This window comes from Pelodiscus sinensis, chromosome 1, assembly GCF_052426305.1.
Source record: "Pelodiscus sinensis isolate ZL-2025 chromosome 1, ASM5242630v1, whole genome shotgun sequence".
Taxonomy (NCBI): Eukaryota; Metazoa; Chordata; order Testudines; family Trionychidae; genus Pelodiscus; species Pelodiscus sinensis.
This window is the reverse complement of record NC_143052.1, coordinates 265,364,414-265,383,465: the sequence shown is the minus strand read 5'-3', so window position 1 is coordinate 265,383,465 and position 19,052 is coordinate 265,364,414.

Genomic DNA, 19,052 nt, shown 5'->3' with positions numbered 1-19,052 from the left:
GTCTAGTTCGAACTTACTAGTTCGAATTAAGGGCTGTGTAGCCCCTTAATTCGAACTAGTGGGAGGCTAGCCCTCCCCAGGTTTCCCTGGTGGCCACTCTGGCCAACACCAGGGAAACTCTATGCCCCCCTCCCGGCCCCGGAACCCTTAAAGGTGCCCGTGCCAGGTGCAAGCCTGCCAGCACCCAGCCAACAGACCCTGTACCTGGCACGGCTCGAGCCAGCCACCCCATGCCCCCCAGCCCTCCCCCTCTTCCCGGGACCAGGCTGGCGGCTCCCGGGAGCTTGCCCAGGACCGCAAGAGGTGGGCACCCGCCTGGGCTAGTGCGGACATCGTGGACCTCATCAACGATCACCGCACTAGGCACAGGAACGTGGCCGGCTAGGGCAGGAGAGCTGCCAGCCTGGCCACCCAGGAGCAGGAGTGCATGAAAATCAAGGTGGTCCACTGAGCCCCCCGACCCTGAGCCCTGAGCTTAGAATGGCCGTCCTGGGTCAGACCACAGGTCCATCTAGCCCAGTAGCCTGTCTGACGACAGCGGCCAACACTAGGAACCCTGGAGGGGATGGACCGAAGACAGTGACCAAGCCATTTGTCTCGTGCCATCCCTCTCCAGCCTTCCACAAACCTCGGGCAGGGATACCACTCCTATCCCCTGGCTAATACCACTCCATGGACCTAACCTCCATGACTTGATCTCACTTCCCTTTAAACTCTGTTCTAGTTCTAGCCTTCACAGCCTCCTGCAGCAAGGAGTTCCACAGGTTGACTCTGTGCTTTGTGAAGAACAACTTTCTGTTACTAGTTTGAAGCCTGTTACCCATTCCTTTCCTTTGGTGTCCTCTAGTCCTTCTTTATGGGAACTAATGAAGAACTTTTCTGTATGCACCCTCTCCACCCAACTCATTCTTTTAGAGACCTCTATCCTGTCCCCCCTCCGTCTCCTCTTTTCTAAGCTGAGAAGTCCCAGTCTCTTTAGCCTCTCTTCATATGGACCTGTTCCAAACCCCTGATCATTTTAGTTGCCCTCCTCTCTCCCACCCTCTCTCTTCCCCTTTCTCACCTCCTTTTCCCAGTCTCCCCCAGTTTTGTACAGTAAAGACAGATTCCATTTTTGAACACTATTGTCCTTTATTTTGTACATCAAGAAAAGGGGCTAGAGAAGGGTAAGTGGAAGGAGGTGATGGAGGAATCGGGTACATGCTTCCGATGGGGAGGACTGAGCTGGCTCTGCGGGCTTTTGGGGTGGAACCTCTCCTGTAGCCCCCTGATTGCCCCCTCTCCCCAGATGGCAGCCTGCGGCAAGTGCAGCTGGTCTGATGGCCGAGTGCTGTGATGTGCCCAGTGTGGGTACTCCGGGCACTCCAAGCCAGGACTGCTTTGCAAGCGGGGCACCCCTGAGAACTGTCTGTCTGGGGTGGGGGTAGGGACCCTTTAAGCACAGCCCTCAGCTAGCCTGAGACAGCATCTCCACGCTCTAAGTCCTCCTCTGATGCCCTGCCGCCACTGCTTCCGGCCATCCTTAAGCCCGGTTCAGGGTCCACTTAATGTGGACATGCTAGTTCGAATTATCAAAATGCTAATTTGAACTAGTTTTTTAGTCTAGATCCGTTAGTTCGAATTAGCTTATTTCGAATTAACTAATTCGAACTAAGTTAGTTCGAATTAACGTTGTAGTGTAGACGTACTCTGAGTGAATTCCACAGCTACCTTTTTATAGACCATAAGTCTTTACCCCTGTTATGCTGTTCAAAAAAGTGTAAAATTAGCATAAAATGTTATAAACAATAGATATGAATTGCTCAGATTTACATGGTGGTTATGTTCTTAAAAAAAAAAAAAACTTCAGTGCAAATAGAATTTTCCTAAAAGAATACCAATAATGGGAAATAAGGGTGCAGGTTCCAGGCTCACAAGATAACCTCCATAATTTACCCGATACAGGTTTTATTTTAAAAACATGGATTGGAAACTTGCTATTAGTCTTTACAGATGTTGAGGATAAACTGGATATGATGCTCATGCTGAGGTTGTTGAAATCAATAACTCTGAGGCTACGTCTACATTGGCCCCTTTTCCGGAAGGGGCATGGTAATTTTTGAAATCGCAATAGGGAAATGCGTGGGGGATTTAAATATCCCCCGCGGCATTTAAATAAAAATGTCCGCTGCTTTTTTCCGGCTTTTAGAAAAGCCGGAAAAGAGCGTCTATACTGGCCCCGATCCTCTGGAAAAAAAAGCCCTTTTCCGGAGGATCTTATTCCTACTTAGAATAAGGAATAAGATCCTCCGGAAAAGGGCTTTTTTTCCGGAGGATCGGGGCCAGTGTAGACGCTCTTTTCCGGCTTTTCTAAAAGCTGGAAAAAAGCGGCGGACATTTTTATTTAAATGCCGCGGGGGATATTTAAATCCCCCGCGCATTTCCCTATTGCGATTTCAAAAATTACCATGCTCCTTCCGGAAAAGGGGCCAATGTAGACGAGCCCTGAGTGTTCATCTAGTGAGGACAGGGATTATCCCTTCTTCCAGTCTGCCCCATGCTCCAGCCAGGTTGCAAGGATTCCCAGCTTGCCCAATTCCCAGCTGGAATTCCAGTCAGGAGGATTAGGATAAACCCTTGCTCATCCACCTTGCTCCTTGGCTGCAACAGTGGGTAGAGTAAGGTGTCCTGAACCTACTCCCCATCTAGAACTCTGGTTGAGAAAGCTGAGTGAAATAAGCCTCTAACACAACTTCTCAGCTGGGTGGAGCAGAGTGAGTGCTAGGCTTAAAGTAGAGCCAGGATTGGATGGGTGGGTGCCTCCACATGGTACCACAGCCAACCTAAGCCCACCCATGGCTACGGAAGAGAGCTGGAGGCAGAAAACATGTGAAAAAGTCTAGTGATGGTCAATTGTTTGACTTTCTTTCATCACTTTCAGATGATGAAGTGGGTCTTTGCCCATGAAAGCTTATGCTCCAATAAATCTGTTAGTCTATAAGGTGCCACAGGACTTCTCATAGCTTTTACTAAGAAAAAAACTATCCTAACTGTGAGGATAGATAAATACTGGCAATGGGAGATTGTGGAATTTCCATTATTTGAAGTTTATAAGAGCAAGTTAGAAAAACACTTGCCTGTAATGATCTACATAGTAGTTAGTCCTGCCTTAGTACAGGGGACAGGAGTAGAAAGCTTATCAAGTGCCAGTTCACATTTTGTCATGGGTCGCTCAACCATCTTTTCCACTGCAGGCTCCACCCCCCTCTCCAGCCCTTCCTTCAAACCTCCACCCAGCCTCAATAAAAACAGCTGTTCAATGACTCTTGTAGAGTAATATATTCAGATTTGCAAGTAATTATGTTATTTTTAATATTATATATTAATTTTGTCATTGTTTTAATTATGTTTTGTGTGTGTGTGTCAAAAGCTTTAATTATAATTGTTCCTAAAAATGACTGATTGAAGCTCTACTTCATCAAAACCATTCACTTAAGTTCTAAAGCAGTACTTGAATTCTTAGAACTTTATTCTATAGAAGCTTTTAGGTAGTTGAATTTTTATACTTGAAAGACAAAGAACTAATAATGATATTCTGTCTCGTCTTGTCTCTCAGCAGCTCTGCTAATATGCTTAGTTCTGACAACACTGGGACACTTGGGAATAATGAATTGAAATGGCATCTAGAAAGCTGAGTGCTATACCACAAGTTCGCATGATTTTCACAAACAGCCAATAGAAACCACTGCAGACTTACACAGTTATCTAGTTAAAGGATTCATGCTGGAATTACTAGCCTTTCACATTTTCTTCCTGTTCAAAATCTAACTGTAGAATGTTAGAAGAAAATATGTCACAATCTTCTATGACTGTGAGGGAAGAAAGTAATTGCATTTTATTTTAACTTGTCATGTGCTTAGGAATGAAAGAGATTTAATTGTAGCTCAAAAAGTTGTTTTCCAAATTCAGGAGGTAGATGTTCAGCACTCGCATAGATCTGTTTCTCCAGTAGCTCTTCTCTTAGGGTGTGTCTAGACCCTTCTCGAAAAAGGGATGTAAATTAGACACTTCAAATTGAAAATGAAGCTGGGATTTAAATTTCTCATTCTTCATTTGCATAATGGCAGCTGCAGTTATTTCTACACAGGGCTTTTCAATAGAAAAATGGCAGTTTAGACAGGGATCCTTCGAAAAATAAAACCCTTTTTCGAAAGATCCTTTAAACCTCATTTTTTGACATCAAGTATGGTACAAAAATATTACCCAAGAATAACAGGAACACACTAAGCTCTCCTAAGAGATGAGATCAGGACACCAGTATGCAATAGAAATGTTTTAATCAAACTTACATGTACAAAGTAATGTCAGGGGATAGTACTAAATTGTTTGTATTAGAATATCACAATGTGTCTTGGAGGGAGTATCTTTGTCAAGCTAAGATGGCAATGGAAAGTCCCGTGACTGATTGAGCAGCATCCATTGTCAGGAGCATACATGTTTTAGAGTCCTTATAGAGTCTGCCACGTGCTATTATCATACTTTATCAACAAGAAAATCTGGCCTGGTGCCTTCAGCTCTTAACAGATCTTGTGTTCATTGGCCACTTCGCTCAAGGTCTGCCATGCTAGCTGTCTGCACTGAGCTAGGGCAGCGCACAGATGTAATACACACTGAGCTTTGTCGGCACTACAGATTCTTTTGTTGCTGAAATCAGAGGAGCTGGAAATGCAAGTGTTGGCTGTGAAGTTGATTGGCATAGGCAAGTTCTGTGAAGGTAATCACCGCAGGAAATTATAATAGGTATGACCAACCAGGCAGTAAGTCACCTATTAGCAAAAAGTCATTTTACAAAATGCCCATATGACTTCAATCTCTTTATTTCAACTTATTTGCAACACAACTTTATGGTATCTAAGCAGTTCCCTAATAAACTAGATTGGGAGAATTAAGTCAATTAAATCCATGCTTTATTCTCATCTCCTTTCCATTGTTGTAGGAAAGGCTGATTGAAATATAAGTACAATTCTGTTATTCTGTGGAATGGTGAATAAATCCCCCATGTATAATTCTATTGAATTATTTAATCTATTTATTTATTGTGTATTATTTTGTAACCCTTTCAATTATAGTAACTCAACTTTATCTACAAAAAGAGTGCCTTTCAGAGTGCACTGAACATGGACAGATCCTGGATTAGTCTGACATTCCTTGAAACTCATTCCACAGCTGAACTTCCATGGGCAGAGAACACTTTACCTCTGTCTCTCATGCACTTCATCATGGTTTTTGTGAGCTGCATTGCTACAGAGCCCCATACCTGTCTGTGTGGGCTGATAAACACTGGTCACTTATTTGCTGAAAACTTTAATTAGGAGGACCTAATGTTGGAATTGTGAGTAGACATGGGCAGAGGCCTTGTGGAAAGAATAGTGGAAATCTTAGATTTATGCATGCTGCTCCATAGCAACCCTGTAAGGCGACTGCGGTGTGTGCAGACTTACCTGCTTTAGTCGAAGCAAGGTGGTCTTTGCCTTAAGCTTGGCATTCGTCTCCAAACAGTAAACTAAGAATAACAACACTCAGAATCTGTCTGTCTGCGACTTAAATGGAGCCATCTTTAAAGCAAGTTGCCATTCTTGAGAGCAAGCTGTCACCTGGGTTTGTGGTTCTGGGCTGTAAATGAGGAGAAGAGCTGGATCTGCTACATCCCAGTCTTACCTAGCTCTGGCACTGAAAAGAAGCAGACAAACCTTTATACCTGACCTGTAGCTCGTTTTTGGTCAATGCCTCTTTCTGGCCTTTCGGGTCTCTGAAGGACTAAGTCTTGGTAGTAGCCTTGTCTGAATGAGCTTTCCTTGAGCAAGAATACCAGAGCATCAACTCATTCAATAGGAGACAGACAAGGCCTCACAGGTCCTGTTATAAAAGTGTATTCCATGGAAAAGGCAGATCAGCTGCATTCTGTACTGACTGAAGCCTGTGCATTTCCCCCACATTTTACTGGTGCAGTAATCCAGTGGGTTGGAATGATCAGCATAGTAGAGAGGTTTAGATCGCAAATGCTAGTCTGATATTTTGCTAAATGGGGGACAGGCAGAGCTGCCAATGGGGGTGTAAGAGGTTAGTTGCTTCAGCATCCAGTAATTTAAAAGGGCCTGTGGATCAGAGGCAGTGGCCAGAGCCCCAGGCCCTTTAAATTACCACCGGTGATATGCTCCAGAGGGTGGGGAGAAACCACGGTTTGATACACTTCAGGTAGCGCTGATGGCTGGCTGCCTGTCACCTTCCTTTTTGCCCAAGGTTCTGCTTCTTCCAGAAGTGCAGGGCTGGCCCCAGCCACCTTGCCCATAGTTTTAATATGGGATCATTAGAGGGTTTGGCAGAAACTCATCATCACTAAAATATTTACTATGGGAACATGGCTGGTGATACACAGGCATTGTATCTCTAGGAACTAAAATACAGCTGTAATGAAGTTCTAAATCTCAAATGGACAAACAAAATGTTATGTTGTGCTCAGTTGGCCACACTTCATGCTGTGCAATATAGGGAAAGATTATCTTGCATATACAAAATATCTTGAACAGGCTTTGAATGTACTCCCACAGCTTCTTCGCTTTTGATAAGTGTAAGTTTACAAAAATCACTAGAGCATATAAATTATTCCAGGGCAAATGTTGAGGTATTCTTGAATTACATGGAAGTATAGGGCCCCCTTTACTGTAACAAATCAAGAGGTAGTGTCTATTTGGAGAGTTCTTATCTTTCTCTCTGGCTTTTAGTCTAACACCATCTGTGGTACTTAGTGACACAACATAGGATCTTCCTCGGTCATGGTCCAGACAAAGAAACCAAGGAATGTACTGTAATTTACACTTCCACTATCTCAGTAATAATGTATATGTTCATATGATCATCTACAAAGATTAAGAAAAAATCCCCCCCCCCCGTGCAACTTGTGTCTTTCTGTCTTTTGAGGCATGATGAATTGAGCACTGTAAATGGCAAAACACTAGAATTCTGAACAAAGTGGACCAAGAATCTTTATTAGCATGAAAATTCTGTGTAACACAGGTACTTAACTTCAGAACATGAAATTGTTAAAGTAAAGCTATAGAAGAGAAAAGTTTGCAGGCTATTAGTACTTTAGGAAAGAAATGTGGTTAAATCTATTGAAAAGCTTTTAACCTGTCGAGAGAACTTTTTTTCCATCTGACTAATGTAAGCATTCAGTCTATCAGCTCCACAATAAGAATAACTAAACTACCCTCGGTATAAGATTGTAATCAAGGCAGGGCTTTGACGATTGCAATTCATTTGCTACAATCCATGTTCAGAATAGTTAGTGATAGCACTTCATCCATTTGAATAGTAAGTTGAAAAGGAGTATTTGCATATGTTTATCATGTCTCTACCAGATCTACGAAAATATTCATATTCCTTCCAGTATTTCAAGTACACAGAAGCAATACAATATTTTATGTCTAAGAAATATAATGAAAACTTCATCGGAGTAGTTTTAGCAAAAGAATAATTTCCATTTAACATACTTTTAATAGTGTACAATATTTATATCTCTACCACATTTTACAACTATCCTATAGAAAATGGAACTGCAATTAAATAAATAAAGAAAAACAGAATTAAAAATCAACCAGTCCCTAAAGCTAACCATAAAAAAGTGGGAAAGAATCAAAATAACAACCCCATCAAAAACATACATAAATTAATAAATAAAAGAAGGTAATAAATAAAATATATTATACAAATGCCAGCTTCAAATGCATGCAATTTTTGTATTTCATATTAAAAGATGAATTCAAATCATCATGTGATTTTTCTTTTATAGGCCATATAAAGTTTAAATTGTTACTCTTTCACAGCATTATTATTCTGTGTTTATGCCTTCTGCCATTGTATATTCCAATTTGCTAGTCTCTAGCTAATTATTTCAATTGAAGCTGTTAATGGAAAGCAGTTGGCTCAAAAACTAAACAAAAGTGCCAAGTGCAAGTCCAAAACCCATAATAAGGAATAGTTTTATAAACCGAACAACTCCCGTTAATGTATTTTGCTAAAACTTTTCTTACCATAAGGCAAATTAATATGAATAGGCAATAACCTCTCAGGACCAGACCCTGAGGTATAAAAAAATACAGTTTTCTTGAAATTGATGGAGCTACATCAATTTACACCAACTGAAGATCTGTCCTCAAATATTAGAAAACCATTGCTCTTCTAATAAAAAACAATAATTGAATCTTTGAGTCCTGTCTTTTTCCTGATTCCCACCTTCACTCCTGTTCCTGGTTTCTCTGTCTGGCTATGCTTCAGATCCCTGTTTCTAACCACACCCTTGTCTATTGACTCCAATTCTAACCATTGGCTTGATTTGTGATTCTGACTCTGGCTTCGAATAGAACACTTTCTCCCTCTCTCGATCATGGGTATTTACTGATACTCTAATCCCTCTAATACTCCTGGCATGAACTAATGGCTGCCAAGATCACTGCATGACCTTATCATGTAGAGAATATTCAGCTGAACTCTGATGGTTGCAAGCTGAGGTAGCTGATCCAGCAGACTCATCTCTTGATTCTGATGTTCAACTATTACCCAAGTACAGTGACATTAATGATGTATTAAAGAAACACATCCATTTTACACTAGCATAGGGATTATGACTTTTCCCTTGAACCACAGAGAGGAGTAAAAATTCTGTTTGATTGAATTTGTGCCATGTCTTCACCCAAATAGGCTACTATGAATTCCTACCTGAAAGGCTTTATTCACAAGCCTATCTTGCCTGCTGGGACAGTGGTCCTTTTTATTTAAAAAGAAAGAGGGCAGCCTCTGACTTTATATGGTATATCGATCACAGAATTAGATCACCGTAGGAACCTGTACCCCCTACATCTAATTCCGGAACTATTGGATTATTGGGGAAAAGACTGCCTGCATCTACACAGAATTAGACCTTGGAGGGGGCAATATAACTTAATACATATTTGATCTGAGGATGAATGGCAGATGATCTACCAAACATGATATGGACATTTTGAATACTTCATGATGCCTTTGGTTTATCCAATACCCCTAACATATTTCAACATTTAATTTATGACAACTTTTGGGGTACTTTGAAAAAGCACATGATGATGTGCCTGTATGACATACTTATTTTTTCAGACAGCAGTAAGAAACACACTATGCATGTTTGCGCTGTTAAGCTGCAGAAGAGTGGTTTTGGTCAAGCTTCCATAAAATTCATAGGATTCATTCCATCTCCTGAGGGTGTGAAAAATGACCTTTATAAGATGAAAGTGGTCCACAAGTGGGAAACTCCAGAGAACATTCAAAAACTACAGGGTTTCCTGGGATACACTCATTTCTATTGGTTATTTATTTTGAGGTTCTCAGGGAGCATCTTTTTCTAGCATTGCCCAAATGCAAAAAAAATTGATGTTCCTCTCATCTTCTGGTGCCCTACAGGTCTGTGAGTTGTTCAAAATTTTATTTACCTCCCTCTCCCATATTGGTTCACCCTGACACCACACAAGCCTTCCTCATCAAAGCCAAATAAATCAGAGCAGTACTTTCTAAGAAACACATCCCCCTTGCAACAATTAATCCTGTGTGCCATTTAATCCCACAGGAAACTCACATGCACAGATCAAAACTATGAGATCCTAGACAGAGAACTTCTGGAGATCAAAATTGCCTCTGAGGTATGGCCACCACCATATGAAAGGGGTCTGGTACCATGTCCAAGTATCACAAACCATAGAACTTTAGAATATTTGTGCAAGATCAACACCATCAATCAGGACCAGCTCAGATGAGCCCTGCTTTCTTTTCTTGTCTTTTTACAGCTTTGTAAACATCCAGGAACCAAAAAGATGCTGACATAATGCACTCTCCAAAATATAAAAAATGTGTAAACCTCTGAACTTCCTGTGTACATTCCCTTGTTAAGATCTGCTTGCTCAGATACAATCAACCTAAACTCTCATGATCTCTTCTGATGAGCAGAAAGCCATAGACAGGGAATACTGTGATATATGCGATGGGATAACCTATTTGAAACAGCACATATATGTTCCTTCTAGAGCTTCAAGAATTACAGCTCTGCAGGTATGTCACAATATAACCCTAATAAAACATTGTATAACAAACAATTTGTCCTCTTACAGCCTTATGAGATTGCATTTAATTCTGGGGCAGTTATTATCTTATATTTCTGAGTAGAGTCACCCATGTCCAATAGTTTCACAACTATCCTGACTGTGATTGATCATCTTATCATGATGACCTGATTCAGCCCCTGCACTATCCTTTCCTCCATCCAGGAAACTGCCTGACTCTGAGTGGATCAAATTCTCTGTCTCCACAGCCTCTTACAACTTTTATTTGCCATCAAAATTTATCTCATGATTCTGGTGTGAAGTCCTCTGGATACTGGGCATTAACTTCTGTTTCTGCTCTGTCTGTCATCTACGGTCAAACAATTAAGCAGAGAAAGCAAACAAAATTTTAGAATGGCATCTATGTACTATATAAACTAGTTCCAGGATGACTGATCCTCACTACTACCCCACATTGAGTTCATGCACAATAACATGGCACAGCCCTTTTTTTTTTCCAAACTGTAAGTTCTACTCTCAAATTTATCCAGAATTACCTATGCCCATCTCCAACCCTGCAGCCTTAGACTGGGTGCAACAGATTCATTGGACCAAAGATGACCTCAAAACCCACCTATAGAAGGCCAAGAGAAGCTGTAAGTAATGTACGTCAGACTGAGGGACACCTTTTTATGTAGATCAGATGGGGTGTAGCCTTCGATCAAACATGTGCAGACAGACGTCCTTTCATCAACCTTTCCAAGAAATACTGTGTGGTCAAAGATCTTAACTCACAGAAGAGCATTAGAACACTAAGCACTCCAACACAACAGGGTGCTGCAATTTTTAATATAATTATTTTGCTTTTCAGTTGAAACACTTGGTATTTTGGCAAGCTGCTGAAAATTTCAGTAGGAAATTTTCATAAAAATAAACAAAAAATTATTGTAATTTTCACGGAGGGGACTTTTATTGTTTTTCTTGCACATAGAAATCTGAGCATTTATTACAACTCTTTTTTTTTCTTGACTGTGCCTAATCCAGGGGCGTGGAACATTTTTTTGGGTCAGGCCCCCGACCTGCAGAAAAATCAGTCAGGGTCTGCACACAAGTGAGAAACAAACACAAAAACCCACCCCTCACTAGCATAGGCTCCCCAGTGCTCAGTAAGCTGGGGGCTGCATCCAGCCTTTGGGCCTTTGGCTCCCACCCCTGGTCTACTCCCTCTCACCCACTGGCCACATAGTTTTCTTATTAGCTTCATACGAGAGGATTTATAAAAGGTTTTCTGACAGTACAACTAAATTGTATCTACTTGTTTTCCATTAGCTACTATTTTGTTGGCTCCCCTAAAGGGTTTTAATACCGTAGGTGTGAGACGCATGATTTTGCTTTTCAGAGACGTGCAGGTTCATTTTCTGCTTTTTCTGGAACAGATGGTTACAAAAACATTTATGATATATACTCTTGAGATTTGGCAGATATTTGAGGAGGGGAAATCAACATTTTCCATTCCTGCTTTTCCCAATACAAAGTAGCCCATTATTCCCCTCCTTCCCCTTGGCTATGTAGAGAATATATCAAAATAATTGGGCAAAGGCAAGCATCCAGAGAGTAGGCCAGCTGGTACTACAAGGAGCACTAATGTTTATAGAGCAAATAAAAAGGCAGCATGTACTGCACTCCCCTTATTAGCCTCCTCGTGCCACTTCCAGCTAAAACATTCTCATGACTCAGAAAAAATGATAATGGGGCTTCTCATTATTGAAAAATACCCTATTGAGCATAATTAGTGGGGAAAGGTTTCTATCCATTTTTGTGATTTTGGAAAGGGACACTAGATTCCTAAAATTCAGGGAATAATAACCTCATCTGCTAAATAGGAGAATCTTACTTTTAACATCATACCTTAATACACTGTATCAAATATTACATATTGTACATTGCATTTTAGACTACATAAATGGGCCACAATGATTCTCCTATCAGTTGGAGTAAATTTGAAATCAGTCCTATTCAGGACTTCAGCATTTCCTCAATGCCCTATACTTGCAAATCAGTAAACAGTGTATTCAGGGGCAATAACCTTTCCTTCCTTGGAGCATCCTGAGCATTTATCTTCATGAACCTTTAACACTGGCTATGTGTAGACTGCAGGCTTCTTTTGGAAGAACCTTTTTTTGGAAGAGATCTTCTGAAAAAACTTCTTCCGAAAGAGAGCATCCACACACAAAAGTGCATCAGAAAAGCAATCTGCTTTTTCGAAAGATAGCATCTCAGCTGTGATTACTATGGGAAGAATGGCCACTAGGGCACCTATGCTTTTTCCTCTTTCCTCTTCTTTCAAAACAACTCCCTCTTCCCTGTCCACACACATCTTTTTCCGAAAGAACTCTTTTGGAAAAAGGCTTCTTCCTTGTAGAAAGAGGATTACCAATGCCAGAAAAACCCCTCTGTTCTTTCGATTTACTTTTGGAAGAACACAATTACAGTGTGGACATAACTCAAAAAGGCTGTTTTTCTGACAAAACTCTGTAGTGTAGACATACCCACTGCAATAGATAGCCCATATCATTTCTTTCTAGAGCTGATGGAGAAAGAAACTAACTAAAAGGGGTTCAATATTCTTCCCATTTATACAATGGGCAGAATTATTGATTTGCTTTTGCACTGATTGTAGTTTATTAACCTCTGATTTAGTCCCAATTATTCAGTTCAACTGAGCAGAAGACCCAAAAAGGAGCAAAAAACACTATATTTGTTCTCCCTAGTCCCTGGGGGTACGTCTACACTACAGCGCTAATTCGAACTAACTTAGTTCAAATTAGTTAATTCGAACTAAGCTAATTCGAACTAACGCGTCTAAAACTAAAAACTAGTTCGAATTAGCGTTTTGCTAATTCGAACTAGCATGTCCACATTAAGTGGACCCTGAACCGGGCTTAAGGATGGCCGGAAGCAGTGCCAGCAGGGCATCAGAGGAGGACTTAGAGCGTGGAGATGCTGTCTCAGGCTAGCCGAGGACTGTGCTTAAAGGGTCCTGACCCCCACCCCGGACAGACAGTTCTCAGGGGTGCCCCGCTTGCAAAGCAGTCCTGGCTTGGAGTGCCCGGAGTGCCCACACTCGGCACATCACACCACTCGGCCATCAGCCCGGCTGCACTTGCCGCAGGCTGCCATCTGGGGAGAGGGGGCAATTGGTGGGCTGCAGGAGAGCTTCCACCCCCAGAAGCCCGCAGAGCCAGCCCAGTCCTCCCCATCAGGGGCTCGTACCCCATTCCTACCTCACCTCCTTCCACTTACCCTTCCCTAGCCCCTTTTCTTGATGTACAAAATAAAGGACAATAGTGTTCAAAAATGGAATCTGTCTTTAGTTAACAAAACTGGGGGAGACTGGGAAAAGGAGGTGGGAGAGGGGAAGAGAGAGGCTGGGAGAGGGGAGGGCAACTACAATGATCAGGGGTTGGGAACAGGTCCCAAATGAAAAGAGGCTAAAGAGACTGGGACTTCTCAGCTTAGAAAAGAGGAGACAGAGGGGGGACAGGATAGAGGTCTCTAAAAGCAGGAGTTGGGTGGAGAGGGTCCATACAGAAAAGTTCTTCATTAGTTCCCATAAAGAAGGACTAGAGGACACCAAAGGAAAGGAATGGGTAGCAGGCTTCAAACTAGTAACAGAAAGTTGTTCTTCACAAAGCAAAGAGTCAGCATGTGGAACTCCTTGCTGCAGGAGGCTGTGAAGGCTAGAAGTAGAACAGAGTTTAAAGGGAAGTGAGATCAAGTCATGGAGGTTGGGTCCATGGAGTGCTATTAGCCAGGGGGTAGGAGTGGTGTCCCTGCCCAAGGTTTGTGGAAGGCTGGAGAGGGATGGCACGAGACAAATGGCTTGGTCACTGTCTTCGGTCCATCCCCTCCAGGGTCCCTAGGGTTGGCCGCTGTTGGCAGACAGGCTACTGGGCTAGATGGACCTTTGGTCTGACCCAGTACGGCCATTGTAAGCTCAGGGCTCAGGGTCGGGGGTCTCACTGGACCCCCTTGATTTTCATGCACACCTGCTCCTGGGTGGCCAGGGTGGCAGCTCTCCTGCCCAAGCCGGCCACTTTCCTGTGCCTAGTGCGGAGATCGTGGACAAGGTCCACGATCTCTGCACTAGCCCAGGCAGGTGCCTGCCTCTTGCAGTCCCGGGCAAGCTCCCGGGAGCCCGCCAGCCTGGTCCCGGGAAGAGGGGGAGGGCTGGGGGGCATCGGGGGGTGGCTCGAGCCGTGCCAGGTGCAGGGTCTGCTGGCTGGGTGCTGGCAGGCTTGCACCTGGCACGGGCACCGTAGCCAGCCCGTGCCCCTTTAAGGGGTCCGGGGCCAGGAGGGGGGCATAGTGTTTCCCTGGTGTTGGCCAGAGTGGCCACCAGGGAAACCTGGGGAGGGCTAGCCTCCCACTAGTTCCAATTAAAGGTCTACACAGCCCTTAATTCGAACTAGCTAGTGCGAACTAGGCTTAATCCTCGTAAAATAAGGTTTACCTAGTTCGAACTAAGCGCTCCTCTAGTTCGAATTAAATTCGAACTAGCGGAGCACTAGTGTAGCGCCTATTAAAGTTAGTTCGAACTAACGTCCGTTAGTTCGAACTAACTTTGTAGTGTAGACATACCCTGAGAGAGTCTGTTGAGATTACATTAGAGCAATCTAGAAGGTGCTGTTTTTTGCTACCCTGAAGCAATTTTTTAGCACTCAACACTACATCACTCTGAGATTTCCCCAAGCTGGAAGAATCTTCAGCTGCCTATGTAAGGCAGCTCTGTGACATCTTTAAACAGAATTATAAACATATATTTTTAAAAAATATAATTTTGCATATTTGCAGAAAATTTTTAAAAAAATACAGAGAAAAGCTGTTTCCATTATTAAATACAACATTTCTATCTTGAAATAACAAGATTCCATTGGATTGTATCCATTATTATTTGTTTCCTGGGATGAAAGGAGGATTTCATAATTTTCACTCTGGATGCTATTGAAAAGTGTGATTGATTTTATAAACATTAAAAGAATCAGGTAGATATTGAGATTTCAGACATTTAAAGGTTTTCAAACATATTAGTTGCCTAAAGATGTAGTATGTCTCTAGCCAGTGGGATTTTCAAAAGGGCAGGTTTGATTAGGTGTCTTCTTCATATTGATTTCAATGGGAATCAGGAACCTAGACTTTTGAAAATCTGCCTAGGTGCCAATCTGTATCTTTGAATCTAAATGTTGCAATACCACCAACGTCAATGAAGTAATACCAGGACTTATAATTCAATTTTACATGAAATTGCTTGCAAAGCCAGATTTGTTGCAGTAGTTTTCCCATCCTTAAGTGTCTTGGCCTATGTCATAATCACAGGCAAATGGGCTTTCAGGATATGGTGAATAAGCGGCTAGCATTGAAAAAAATAGGCATGTTTTTAAAGTTAAGTACATGCATAAGTCTTTGCAGGATATTCTAGTACTGTTTTCTCTAATGTAGGTAAGTAAGTTTAACGGAAAAACATAATGGTGCACCAAATAGGTTGTAAAAGTTGGCATAAAATGTTATGATATGATTAAGAATGTCAGATGTGAGGCTACTATCCCTGTTCATCATTTATGTGACTGGAAAAATCTAGATATGAATTGCCCAAGAGTGCTAATTATATCAAAATACTTACGGGATACACATTTTGCTAGCTTTGAAAAGTAATACCATGCTTTCATAATCAAGTTGCATACTTGACTGCAGGGGATGAAACTGAAAGATTCTTTCATTTCATCTTAAAATCAGCCATCTTTAAATAAAAATATCCTCCCTAAAACATAGCCTTCTACAGAATTTCTCCAACAAACTTTTGCCACTGATTAAAGAAATAATTGAAGAGGCGGAAAGAGCAGTCCAGAAGGCCAGTAAAATCATCCAAAGACTGAATCACACTTACAGCCATAGCCCAATTTTCTCAGTTGAGGAGAAGCTGAAAATAAGGGCTTGTGAACATCCTTTAGTCTATTTGCAGCCACGATGCTCCAGCAACGAAGCTGCAAAGTGTGATCAAGCTATATGACTTCTTCATTGTTGTATGAATTTCTTTGATTTAGCTGGCTGTGAAGGTCATGTCATTGCTTACACTACTGTCCAATCTGTGTATAATAGCTTGAAAATTAGATATTTGGTACACTATATTTTTCTTTCTTTTATGTCTCAGTTTCATACTTTGATATTTATCAGAGAACCATCTCCATACTCCAACATTTGAGTCTGTGCATACTTTACTGATTAAGGTGCATATTTTAGTAGCCAAATTTACATATACACTGATTGCCTTGTGTACTTGAAGATTTTTAACACTGCCTTTATAAGGAAAAAATATTAAGGAGGCATAAAATCTCATGGTTTCTTATGATTTGTAGTCTAGTATTTTGTGTGTGTGAGAGAGAGATTTATGTGTTTAGGGGCTATGTACAGCTTATTTGGAATTCACAAGCTTTATATATTGAGAACTGATATGATGACCTCATTAGGGAAAATGGGAATTAATTTTATGAAGTTTTTCCTTTGATCACATATGCCTCATGATTCCTGATTTGATTGGTGCTTAATTGCTTTAGGCTAAAGTTAAACAAAAAAAAATCGAATAACTGATTAGGAATAGAAAACTCTACCCTTTATTGTAGTGTGTTTCTGGAAGGGTGCATGTAGATGGATTGTATTCCTGTTTTTTTTTTTAAGTGATACAAACTGTAGAGAATGTTTCTCTGTTGTTAATTTATATTTTAATGTTAATAACTGATTTGATAATGGTCATAATAAAGGCACAAGATTTTAAGTGCCCAGTTGGAATATAGTGCTTTTTCCCCCTTCTATTTTAGATTAATTTTTGCCTTCAATTCCAAGCATTATTTTCTTTAATGACATGGGGGATGATTGCCTGAGTGTAACTGAGAGCAAAATTTAAGCCTTATTTGAATTCAGGATTTAGTTCTATGAATATTTTTACAGGCTTCCAGATCAAGTTGCTTATTTCAGTTGCAGCATGTAATTTTCAAAACTGGAGGAATACAACCTATGAAGAATGCTTACTCCCTACCTTTCTTCAGTATTCATAGGCAATCCACATTTAAAATTATGTGATTTTGCACAAATAAATAGGGCTACACACATTTAAATCTGGATGGAAATCATAGCTCTTCCTCTCCAGTGAAAGATTTAAAACATAAATATTTGACACTGCCCACTGTCATATATTACCTTGTAATTCAGAGTTTAGGCTCAGATCTTGCAAGGAGTTCTGCATGGAGGACCTCTCTGACCACACAGAGATAATGGGGCACTATGCAAATTCAATTTTTTTTCCTGGGACATTTGTTGCAGGATCAAATCCTTAACTTATATATCAGTGTTCCCTAGTTGCGACAGTGTATAGAATACATTTGAGAATCTAATTTCCTATTCTACTATTCTTCTTTTACAGTTACTTCAAGTACCAAGTGTAGACCAGAACTCATAGATAGATCAATAGATAAATAGATTTTCCACAGTTCCAAGCACTCCGCAAGAAATTAAATTTTAAATTCTCTATGAAGTAATTTTGTGTATGTGATAAATTGATTGATTGCTCTATGCAATGAATCAGCAGGTGATGAAAAATCTTACCTACAATATGAAACTCAAGTGAAAGAAGATTGCTTTCTGAATAATCTAGTGTAGAATGGTTTGAGTTCAATTATAAAAGTAAGCACCCCAACTGGCAAATCAGACAGCATTATTGGCAATATATTTATAAACTCAACAGCTGTCCCACCAAAGTATACAGCTGGATCTGTGAAATTGGCATTTGAGTCATCAAACTGTGCCTCTGAGCAGACTATGAAAAATGTAAAATATTACAATATGGAACTGAATCAGTATATTGCATTTGTTGATTAACAGTACCTGTACTCATGAAGAAAACATGGTAATAAGTAAACAACTACAGGAATCATGGGAAAGGTGTACTTTCATTAATTAAGTTTACAATTAAGAAGCAGACTTACATAAGAAATTTTAACCCAGTGATTAGATTTCTACTCAGATTATGGGAGATCCTGGTTTTGCCTGTTACTCTCCCTCCCCCCCCCCCCCACACACACTCACTTGATGTGGAGCAGGAGTTTAAACTTAGATTTCCTACATCTCAGATGAATTACCCTAACCACTGGACTACAGTGTCATTTTGACTCTCTGGTCCAATGCAGGGTAATTGAAATGTTGTTATGAAATGTTGTTATACTTATTGTATGAGTAAAGGGCAGCAGAACTGTGTTTAATATGTTTTGATCAATGGGGTCACCCTAAAATGAACCTCACTTGCTAAGAAGGTGGTAGAGATGACCAATCCTGGTTAGGGACAGGTGTTTGTATTTGGTGATGTGGATTCTGCCTAAAGAATTCTAGGTGCCATTTGATCTGTCCATTTCCAGTGTTTAATGACACAAATGATTAGACTCAATCATGTGTCCTTGTTTTCACCTGATGTTTCCAAGAGATGTTCCAAGAGATTCTAAGATGTGTGGGAACAGCACATGGTAACACTGCATGGGCACTATGGTTCCCTACTGCACATTGAAATAAGTGAAAGCTGGATTAAGAAGTGGAACATCAAAATGTGATGTCACATCAGAAAAGAATTTGTGGCAGAGAAACCACACCTAGCTTTGGTCTACACTAGGGAGATATTTCAAAATAACACTCCCCCCTGTCTCAAAATAATAAGTGGAATGTCTACACTACCAAGCCCATAATTTTGAAATAACAGGCTGGTTATTTTTAAATCTGTACTCCTGATTTTCTTGGGGAATAACATTTATTTCAAAATAGTTATTTGGAAATAGTGGTAGTGTGGATGTTCCAGTGCCACTATTTTGAAATAACTACTCCCCAGAGTAATTCAAAGTAATTACTCTCCAG